At 48.0% G+C, this 9,486-nt stretch overlaps 1 long non-coding RNA gene across 4 annotated transcripts in view; it reads right to left on the reverse strand.

Annotated features, from left to right (window-relative positions):
• LOC126997841 (uncharacterized) overlaps positions 1-8,074 on the reverse strand; it is a 34,212-nt gene extending 26,138 nt beyond the window's left edge. For 2 of the 4 annotated variants that reach the window (XR_007752400.1, XR_007752399.1), the window contains exon 1: positions 7,791-7,909. This is a non-coding gene — a long non-coding RNA (uncharacterized LOC126997841). Of the gene's footprint in view, positions 1-7,790; positions 7,910-7,929 lie in introns of those variants that run through there. The other 2 variants (XR_007752398.1, XR_007752397.1) reach the window with 2 other exon arrangements.
• Between the last annotated feature and the right edge of the window lie 1,412 nt (positions 8,075-9,486).

A 9,486-nucleotide genomic window follows, 5' to 3' on the forward strand; every position in this document is an offset into this window, starting at 1 on the left:
AAATCTCTGCTCAGAGTGGTAAATGGGATAGGAATATCACTAATGAAGTACTGGTCGTAAAGGCCAGCAGGAGGGAGATCTCTGCCAAATCTTAAAGCCACATATTTATCTGGGTGGAGGTTAAGACCCCATGATTTTGCCATTCCATTCAGTACATCAATATCTTGCTGGAAAGTAGCTATACAATTGATTGTACAGGAAATATTATTAGTCTGAACCTTCATATAAATTTTTAAGTCATCAGCAAAGATCTTATATTGACAGCTACGTGATGAGGCCAGATGGTTCATGTAAATAAGAAAAAGAACAGGACCCAGGACTGAACCTTGAGGAACACCACTCATCACACTTTTGCAGGCACTAGAATAACCGTCAACAACAACTGACATTTTCCTCCCGGTAAGAAAGTTGTGGATCCAAGACAATATGTTGCTAGAAATACCCAAATGATGTAACTTGGTGATCAAAACAGAATGACAAACTGTATCAAAGGATTTGAGAAGTCAAGTAAGATTGGCACTCCTACGGAATGTTAGTCCCTCCTGGCTCGCGGGCCAAAGCTGCCAGTTATGCATTTTCTGCTGCAGTGTTACCACGCTGGGCGAGCGAGCCATCTCCCAGGGCTCCCCAGCTTCATTCACACTTTCTATCACACTCTAAATCATGCTTGAAATGAGATGTGACACTGTATCAGGGCTCCCCAGCTTCATTCATACTTTCTATTATACTCTAAATCATGCTTGAAATGAGATATGAAACTATATTACCAAGTATTTTGATTCCTTCAACTTCATTCATACTTTCTTACCCATGAAGAACAAGAAGAATAAGTTGCAAGGAAAAAGCAGCAGGGCTCCCCTCCTCAAGTACTGAGTCGCCTTGGAATCTGACTCTGCAGTGCACTCTGCAAGCCCCCTTCTCTCCTCATTCTGTTGTCATACACCTGGCAGTGAGGAGGGGAGCCCTGCCGCTTTTCATTTGCAACTTATTCTTCTTGTTCTTCATGGGTTGTGTACGTATACTGCCTTAGTGCAAACAGAAGGAATCAAAATACTTGGTAATATAGTTTCATATCTCATTTCAAGCATGATTTAGAAAGTGTGAATGAAGTGTAATAGAAAGTGTATTTCAAGCATGATTTAGAGTGTAATAGAAAGTGTGAATGAAGCTGGGGAGCCCTGATACAGTTTCATATCTCATTTCAAGCACGATTTAGAGTGAATATAAAAGAAAGTGTGAATGAAGCTGGGGAGCCCTGATACAGTTTCATATCTCATTTCAAGCATGATTTAGAGTGAATATAAAAGAAAGTGTGAATGAAGCTGGGGAGCCCTGATACAGTTTCATATCTCATTTCAAGCATAATCTAGAGTGTAATAGAAAGTGTGAATGAAGCTGGGGAGCCCTGGGAGGATGGCTCGCTCGCTCAGCATGGTAACACTGCAGCAGAAAAGGTTAAGATTCGTTATAGTACCGTGCCAGTATTTCATTGCCTACCTTATGAAACATCACTAGCTCTTTATATATCTGTTCTACAAACGTTCAACAATCATGGAAATGCTTTCAAAATTCAATTGAAGGACCATTTATTGTTGAAAATAGGGGATAATATTCACGAAAGCACAGCCTCCTCTGGCAGCAGCCGCGGTGGCGGTGCAGCCGGTGTTGCAAGAAATACCTCCTCACAGAAAGTTTGGTTGGAGTAGTTTAAATATGCTCCCCTACACTAAACCCACTGTGAGCCATTTTGTGGCTGCGGCAGCGGCACTGTCGCCGCAGCTGCCGCCAAAGGAGGCTACACTTTCGTGAATATATTATCCCCTATTTTTAACAATAAATAGTCCTTGAATTGTATTTTGAAATCGTTTCCATGATTGTTGAACGCTTGTAGAAAAGATATATGAAGAGCTAGTGATGTTTCATAAGGTAGGTAATGAAATACTGGCACGGTACTAAAATGAATCTTTAACGCAGAAAATGCACAACTGGTAGCTTTGGCCTGCAAATCAGGCGGGACCAACATTCCGTAGGAGTGCCATAAGATTATGTCAACTGTACCTCTTGCATCAACACTTTGACTTATTTCATCATAAGTCAAGAGTAATGGGTACAGGTAACTCTTGATTTACGCGAGTATTGTGTCCTTGAAGAGGTCGCGTAAATCAAAAACAATGTAAATCAAACAAGAGGTAGGTTTCTATTGAAAAATAAATATTCACTTCATTCAGTGGAGAGAGAGAGAGAGAGAGAGAGAGAGAGAGAGAGAGAGAGAGAGAATAACCATATCACCGAGATATCCACTCAGGCACTCAGCCTCGGCCTCACTCGTGTGAGGAAGAAATGAGGGACACCATGAGCAACTGGCTAGTATTGGTACGAGCAGTCTGGTACCAGTACTTAGCTGGTACCAGTACCTGCCCACCCCTATTGTTGAGTAGCATGGCAGCGTGGTACTGTAGTGTTGTTCAAGTGGCATGCGGAAGAACTGAGCTCAGCTGTGGCTTTGTGAGTCCAGTTATGGACACATCCATAAAAATGAAAAAATGTGTAAATTAAACATTTATTTGATTTTGGACCCCGTTATTTCAAAAACGCATAAACCAAACACGAAAATTGAGAGTTACCTCAAGTCACACCAGCACCAAGTCACCCAGCCCCCTCCCTATTCACTCCGCCCCCACCCTAGTCACTCCAGCCCTCAACCCAAGTCACTCCAGCCCCTCCTATTCACTCCGCCCCCACCCTAGTCACTCCAGCCCTCAACCCACGTCACTCCAGCCCCCTCCCTATTCACTCTGGCCCCCACCCTAGTCACTCCAGCCCTCCACCCAAGTCACGCCCCCTATTCACTCCCCCCACCCTATTCACTCCGGCCCTCCACCCAAGTCACTCCGGCCTCTCACCCTAGTCGGCTTTTATGAGGGTCATTATAGTCACTATCGTAGTACCATCTGAGGTGCTGGCTAAAAGGGGGAATTACCATTCCCCTCCTGTTATATGATAACAATACTGTTGTAATACACAATAATAGGCGCATCTAGCATCTTCAAAGGTCCCAAGTAAACCCTAAAGAGTCCACCATAAGGGTGTTCCTCCCCCTGGTTGCACCATCAATGAGTTCATACGTGATATAAGACATTATGCAATGGGCCATCAGCAATTACATCCTCTTCAATGGGATTTGGAATGGATTGTCTATTGGTGATATCTGGCACAGGCATATCACTGTCAATCTCCATACTGTCACAGCAGGAGGCTGTCCTACGTAGGTTATTACTGATGTTCACACGAGTGCTCTCTGCAGCAGGGGGCTCGACGGCTACATTCATTCCAACCAGAACCTTCAACTGAAGTATGCTGCTTCAAAACCAGTTCGGACGTCGAGAGAGAGAAAGACCTTGTATTGGTCGTCACTGGTCCCAGCAACAAGGTCGCCAGGGCCCAGCAGGCCCTCAATCTTGTCAGCAAAAAGTGCAGGGAGCTGGGGCTCAAGGTATCAGCTGAGAAGTCTAGGGCCATGATGTTCAAGGCCTAACGCCTAACTTTTCATACAAGACGTCAGGCTGGCCTGGACCCCCGCCTACCAGTACCTGGGGGTGTGGCTCGACAAGGGCCTGTCCTTCATCAAGCAGGCCACATACCTGAGGGAGAGGACCCAAGCGAGGCTGAACGTTATGAGGGCCATGACAAGAACTCGTGCAGGCGCCACGTTTCCAGTCCTGCGTCTGTTCTACGTGCAGGCTGTGCGGGCACTCATTGACTACAGTGCGCCTGTCCTCATTGCGATGTCCCCCACACAGCAAAGGAGGATCAAAGTAGTCCAAAAGATGGCCATGAGGACCATGCTCGGGGCGCCGGGGTGGGCCAGCAGCGGTGTAATGCAGAGCGAGACCCGCCTTGTGCCCCTGGCCAGCAGGGTCCAGCAGATCGTTGCCTGCCGAGTGGCCAAGGTCCTCCACCAAGACAGGGAGTCGGTGGCACGAGCGGCGCTCTGCAGAGTCTTACCACAGAGGCGGGACCTGTTCACCGGCAAGACCTGGCTGTTGAAGGTGGCTGAGGCTGCCAGCCCCCTACCCCATCTCGACCACCTGCGGTGGGAGGGGCCTGACCGTCCAGCCGCCACCAAAGTCGCTCCACCTCCGTGGCAGCCCCCCACCACCGAGATCATCATAAGAGAGCTGCCTGCCAGCAAGGCGCAGTGAACACAGGGGGAACTCCTGCAGCACGCGCTCATGGTGGTGGCTCAGGCCAACGCGGGGAGCTGTGCCGTCTACTACACCGACGGGTCAGTCGACCCAGAGAGAGGCGCGACAGGCGCGGCGGTTGTCACCGGCAGAGAGACGCTGTCGTGGAGGACATCAGATCACTGCTCCACCTTACAAACCGAGCTGCTGGCCATCAAGCATGCCCTGCAGCACTGGGAGGGGCCTGTCGTGTTGCACACTGACTCCCGCTCCTCCCTGCAGGTCCTGCAGCAATGGCGTCCACCGGATGACAACGTGCGGCTCGTCACCACCATCCTGGGCCTTACCCAGAGCATCGCCGCACAGGGGCGGCACGTCAAACTAAACTGGGTGCCCAGCCACGTAGGCCTGCGTGGGAACGAGGCAGCCGATGCAATGGCACGTGCACCCACCAGCATGCCAGCCATAACCAGCAATGTCCTGCCCAGCCTGCAGCAGGTTAAAGTGCAGGCCAGACGCACTGCCGCCGGCTCCGCAGAGGACCTACACAGGCAGGCTGAGCGGCACTCGCGGCAGGGGGCCTGGTACGCCAGGGCCACCGACCACCGGCCACTTCACCCCGGCCGGGAGCTGGATAGGGCGGACCAGATGACGCTGCACCGCCTCCGGCTTGGCTACCGCACGCTCCAGGAGATGAGGAACGACTTCGCGGGCCGGCAGTGTGAGCACTGCGAAGCCGTCGCTCATCGCCCCCTGGTCCACTACCTGCTGTACTGCCCCGCCACAGCCCAACTCAGACAGCAGCCCACTGAGGACCCGCAGGTTGAGGAGGCGAGAGCTGCCCTTGTGCTCTGGCGGGCTCAGACAACACTACCACGACTCCTGGAGGTGGTGCAGACCGCCCCTCCTCCACGCTGACCGCACACCACTATACTCCCCCCTGTAGGGAGTAGGGTGTGTGATGTGACCCGACCAGCCACCAGGGTGGCCCTGACACTCCCCCCAGCGGCAGGCCATTGCCCGCTCATCGACATATATGTCATTTGCAATATGTAAGATGTAAAAAGAAAGAAAGAAAAAAAAAAAGAGAGAGAGAGAGAGAGAATTGATGAACAATCAATTCAAGGAATGAGCAACCACCACCACCTCTCTCTCTCCTTTTGTGTGTGTGTGTGTGTGTGTGTGTGTGTGTGTGTGTGTGTAATTCATCACAGCATTTAGCTGCTCAATTGTCTTGTGACATCCAAAGGGAGGTTTCAGAAGTAAGTGCTCCGACTGTACCCTGACTTCTGACCTCGCTGTCAAAAAAAGCACCGACGTAAAGCAACGTTGCTAAGCATAGGCTAGTAGTGTTTATATATTATCATCGTTCATATTTTATGGTAAAATTCTAGTTTGCCCATACTCCCCCCTCCCCCCCATACAAGCCTGGGGACCTGGTGGGAATGCAGGGTTTCGGGTGGGGGACACGAAATCCGTCGCATTCGCGTATTTTTTAGTGTGGGGGGAGGGGGGGGGATAAAAACTCCCTAGATCTAGGGAAATTACCAAAATTTTGGGAATTTTTCCTCCCACCACCACTAAAATAAGCATTTGCTACGAATTTAGTGTTTCCCATACGGAAACCACACACTCATTGGATCCTCAAGCTTGTTTTGGGAGAAAAGCGTAGTGAACCCACCAAACGATGCTCACCTCACCATCTGGCGTGGCACCGGAGGCCATCTGTGCTCACATAAACCGCCTACACCACACTCATGCCCTCTCTACTAGGTTGTCACCTCATCGCAAGGTTTCTGTCCTCCAAGTAGAGTCCGTGGCACCAAACACAGTGTATCTTCATTGTTTATCACTGACACAAGTAAAACAACCGGCTAGCCGGGATCCGTCCAACGCCACGCCTTAAACAGTACTGCGGCTTTTGCAGGAAGTGCAGGCTCTCGAACCCCTTGCCCAAGCTGTTCGAACACGTGAATCCTTACTGACCGGATTATGAATCTGCTTCACGGGCTCGTATTCCCAGTATACAAGGTGATTGTGGATATTGACTCCACGCCTCCAGAATACGATAATACGCCTCCATATATCATAGTTAAAAAAACAAAGTACTTAAAAGTAAAGAAGCCGAATTAATCCCCTTCCCCCAACGATCTTGGGGGACCTGCGTGAACTCGGGGTATTTGAGTGGGGGAGCATATTTAAACTACTCCAACCGAACTTTACGACCTGCTAACCAAGGGGGGGCTGGTGCGTGTTCTAAAAAAAAAAATAACCACGCGTGGTGGACCTGGTCTCACATGCGTGGGCTAATGGCTAACTAAGCGTACCATCGGAAATAGTATAAGGTAAAGGTACGTGTTCTAAAAAAAAAATAGCCACGCATGGTACATCTGGTCTCATTCATGGGCTAATCGCTAACTAAACGTACCATCGCTAACCTAGTGTACCATTGCTAACCGGATCGTTGGCAAAGCTGCTCATATTGCAATGGCGTCGCCATGTAAACGCATCGTCCGTATGTATAATATGCCCTTAAGTACAATATGGAGGCGTAATATCGTATTTTCGAGGTGCGGAGTGATTTTTAATAATTACCTTGCATGGTTTCCGTACATTGTAAAAAAAAAAAAAAAAGAATGTATGAAATTTCCCTACATCTAAGTAATTGTAAGGAATTTCCCAACATCTAGGGTATTTTTCAACCCCTCATAACTCAAAAACTATGCCTTTGCGATGCATTTCATGTTTACCACCGCATTCCCCGAAGTCTCAATGGCCCCATAGCCAATTTTGGTTGCGAGGGGTGAGTATGGGCAAACACTAGAATAATACCTATTTTATAAAAAAAGAAAGCATTAAAACATAACGTAGCCTTATTAAATAATCATATCTTTACAGAGTATTTTACGTTCATTCAGGAGTGGTAAATACAAAACACACTTTGTTTTGTGGGTGACATGATAGCGTGAAGGAATGGGAATTCCCCTTTTTAACCAGCACCTCAGATGACTTTCAGAGATGGTACTATTATAGCAATTTTAATGATCATCATAAAAGCCGACTAGGGTGGGAGGCCAGAGTGACTTGGGTGGAGGGCCGGAGTGACTAGGGAGGGGGGCCGGAGTGACTAGGGAGGGGGGCCGGAGTGACTAGGGAGTGGGGCTGGAGTGACTAGGGAGGGAGGCTGGAGTGACTTGGGGCCGGAGTAATTGATCCTTGACACTCCTTCCCACTCTAAAGCCAAGTGCACATCTAGTTGCTGGTGGCACAGTTCCTGGCCAGGGAAGGGCTGACCAGCGGCAGTGACCTGAAGACCTGTAACCCTCAGACCCTTAGATATATCTCGTCCCTTCCTTCCACTGGCGGGGAGCGGGCAAGCTTGAAGGACGCACAAACCTAATTAACGACCGCGCTGTGGAAATAACAGTCACTGAGCGTTGCTGGACACCAACAAAACTGATCCCATCACTCCCGGCTTGCCCAAAAATGCCTGGGGCGCCAAACAGCCGTGGGAGAAGACAAGGGGGCGCTGCGGCCTCCCGGCGCCTGCTGCCATTCCCTTATTCTCTGAACTTCTGCTGCCATTTTCTCATTCTCTAAACTAACCATATTGCGTGTACACAGACTTATTCCTTCCTCTAGCACTGCTCTCCTTGCCTTCTGACAGCCACTGGTAATCCTCAGCCAGGGTCAGCCTCAGTACTGCACACTGTGCACAGCCACAGTGGCGCGCTGCTGTGTTTACCTTCCATACAGATGATGACGATGATGGCTGTGGCTCAACACCTTTGCAGCGGGAGCACAGCACCTGGCCATTCCTGTCTCGTTCCTGTTACTGTTTGCGTTCGCTTGTTCAGTATCGCTTCGCATCTTTTCTCTATCGTTTCCGGATGCTGGTTCTGCTCATAGGGTTGTGTGTGCACGATACAACGGATGCCGGTCAACTCGGCCCATTGTCTACTCGGCCCATTGCCAACTCGGCCCATGACCAAGGCGGACCGCAGAGTTAAATACATATAACTCTGTGTATAATCTGTATAATTATAACTCTGTGAGTCGAACCACTGCATACCAACTCGGCCCATTGCGTATTCAACACAACGAAACACCTGATAGAAATTACAATATTTAATGAAATCTAATATATTTTCTTCAAGTGCACAATGCTTACACGGTACAGTAAGCTGCAGTCAGTTGCTAAAACCAAAAGTAATAAAAAATAGAATAGAAGAGAATATAATATAGTTTATTGTTGAAAATTACAACAAATAAGGATCGAGGAGGACGGATATCATGCCTGGCCAACCCCTACTCAATATACAAGAGATATGTATAACATACGCCATACAGAGGATTGTATATAATGTTGTGCTGGAAGCTTCCCCAGGCGTCCATGGGCATCTAGAAGGCTCCGGGAGGAACGAGCAGGGGGGCGGGGAACAAGGCGAGCCGTCCGCGCCCCGCGGGGCGCGGTCAGACGCCAGGCGGGAAGTGTTGCCAACTCGCATATATTTTTGTTACATGTTCTTGTATGATCTAAAATATACTGTAACATTCTAGACTGTACTGTTCTGGATATATATAGGAGAAGAGGGCGAGAGAGGCCCAGTCCCAGTCCCAGTTAGGGACAGAAGACCAACGTACGTGATCTCCACGTTCTGAATTCAGCGACACAATCATGTAAATCATCCAGGCCCAGAACTGGATCATTTATTAATCAATTAAGAGGTAGTCTTTGTACATCAATAGCGACCAGCCGCAGCTCGATCTCTGAGTCTCTCCCCCTTGTCCAAGTCAGCGAGGCGAAACTCTCAGAGCGTGAATAAACTGAAGTGTAGATACTTGTTCTGGGGGAGTATTTCACGTTTTTTTTTCTTTAGCTTTAATTAAAACATATGTTAACGCGGACTACAAGTAGATAAACATTCAGTTGTGCATATTAATGATAATGACGATAATAATAATAATAATAATAATAATAATAATAATAATAATTATTATTATTATTATTATTATTATTATTATTATTATTATTATTATTATTATTATTATTATTATTATTATTATTATTACTCCGTTATTAAAATGTATAATATTTAATTTTGGGGGGCACGTGACCAGGTGTCCACCCCCCCTGGATCCTCTATTGAGAGAGAGAGAGAGAGAGAGAGAGAGAGAGAGAGAGACTGATGAACGTTTATCATTTGGTTTTCCCCCCGCTCTCTCTCTCTCTCTCTCAATAGATTTGTTTTTTTCCTCTGTGTGTGTGTGTGTGTGTGTGTGTGTGTGTGTGTGTGTGTGT

This window comes from Eriocheir sinensis, chromosome 13, assembly GCF_024679095.1.
Source record: "Eriocheir sinensis breed Jianghai 21 chromosome 13, ASM2467909v1, whole genome shotgun sequence".
NCBI classification, from domain to species: Eukaryota; Metazoa; Arthropoda; class Malacostraca; order Decapoda; family Varunidae; genus Eriocheir; species Eriocheir sinensis.